This window comes from Mustela nivalis (genome assembly GCF_964662115.1).
Source record: "Mustela nivalis genome assembly, contig: HAP1_SCAFFOLD_262, whole genome shotgun sequence".
NCBI classification, from domain to species: domain Eukaryota; kingdom Metazoa; phylum Chordata; class Mammalia; order Carnivora; family Mustelidae; genus Mustela; species Mustela nivalis.
The window spans coordinates 767,774-769,816 of record NW_028136378.1 but is presented as its reverse complement, the minus strand read 5'-3'; positions in this window follow the sequence as shown (position 1 = coordinate 769,816).

Below are 2,043 nucleotides of genomic sequence, written 5' to 3'. Positions count from 1 at the left end.
CCGTGCACTGGGATGGGGAACTGTGGGGTCTGTCTCCACTCCTTACCAGGCACACCCCTGCCACCCACAACACTGCCACATCTTGGTGGAAGACAGCATCTGACTGCCCGTTTCTCCATGGGGTTGTTTCTGCGAGTTCCGGGTATGGCAACTGGGGGCAAGCCCGACTGCCCTTGGGACAGGTGGCCTAGGAGATGCTCTCCCCTTGGGACCAGAGGCACAGGACAGGCCTGCCATCTGCCCGACTCCTTCCTCAGAGTGGAGCACGCGCCCCTGCCCTAGTCGTCCACTCATGTCTCCTTAGCAGCCAGGCTTCGATCTCTCCGCACAGGGAGTGGGTGACACTTGTCTTGCCACTGGCCTGCTGTTCCTGCCATGGCAGGCTATCCTGCTTCCCAAGCGTTTCCGGACCCCAAGGCCAAGGGCTCCTTCTCATCCCAGGGGGCGGCGTGCGGGGCCTTCCCCACACTTCCTCCTGGGGAGCGCGGTGACAGACTTGTGCGACCATGCTTCTCTCTCAGGCAGAGGGCATGCTAGGGCAAAGGGTATTTCGCTCCATGCGGGTATCTTCCACCGTGCTGCGGAGACTAGCTCAGGCAAGCAGCAGCAGCATCCCCAAACCCAACTCTGAATTCCCTACGAATGCGGTGCTTTCCCAGGGGTGATGCCCAGGCAAAGAGGCTTTCACTGTATGCGGGTTCTCCCACCGCGATTTCTCCCACTGGGAGACTGAGCTCAGGCAAGCAGCAGCAGCCCGCCGAACATTTCTCAGCGAATGCTGTGCTTTCGCAGAGGCTTTGCCTTGGAGCGAACAGCACTTCGCCGCTGCTTCCTCAGCAAGGCTTCAGTTTCGTCAGGGAAGAAGAGCTGCGGGAGAGCTGGTGCCTCTTCTGTCTTCCTTTCCCGGGCTCCATGTTCACGTCCTGGGTTCACCCTGCCAGGCCGAACTAAGCAGACAGAGCCACAAAAGTGCAGTAGCCTGCGTAGCCTAGGATGGCACTCTATGCACACAAACATCTCCCGGGTAGGCATCGCTTGGCCTTTTACTCTGGCGCTCAGGCGGACTCGCAGACTAAGCCAGTGCTTTCCCCACAGGAAAGGAGAGGTGACAGAATCCCTGCACACCGCCCGTGCACTGAATAGGGAGCTTTGGGGGACTGTCCCCACTCCTTCCCCTTAAACCCCGTGCCTCCTCCAAGCTTCCCCATCCTGGAGAAAGCCGGCTTCTGATGCCCAGTTCTTTCTGGGAGTTGTTGCTCACGTTCAGGGTAGGCGCCTGGTGGCAAGCCCATGTCTCCACCACGGACAGGTGGCCAAGGAGCTGCTGTCTCCTTGAGCCCAAAGGCTGAGGACAGGCATGCTTTCTGCCCAGACTCCTTCCTCAGAATGGAGCCCTTTCCCCTGCCCTAAGCTTCCCCTCGTTTCTCCTTAGCAGCCAGTCTTCCATCTCTCTGTCGTGACAGACGTGTCCCTTTCCTTAAGGCTCTTTCCACAGGGGCCACCGCGCTTCTCTCTCAGGCAGAGGTGATGCCCAGGCAAAGAGGATTTCGCTCCATGCGGGTGTATTACACCGTGCTGTGGAGACCAGCTCTGGCAAGCAGCAGGCAGCATCCCACAGACCCCACTCTGATTTCCCAAAAAATGCTCTGCCTTCCCAAGGGGATGCCCCGGCAAAGAGTCTTTCGCTCTATGCGTGTTTCTCCCATCGTGCTGTGAATACTAGGCTAAGGCAAGCAGCAAAAGCAGCCCACAGAACCAACTCTGATTTCCCAGCGAGTGCTATGCTTTCGCAGAGGTTGTCAGCTTGGCGCGAACCGCACTTCGCTGCTGCTTCCTCAGCAAGGCTTTGGTCATTTGCTCTGTCGCGGCAGGGATGAAGAGTCGCGGGAGAGGTGGTGCCTCTTGGGCCTTCCATTCCCGGGCTCCCAGTTCGCGCCCAGGGTTCACCTTGCTAAGCCGAACTAAGCAGACACAGTCACAACCCTGCAGCAGTGTGCGTGGCCTAGCATGGCACTCTATGCCCATTACCATCTCCTGGCGTAG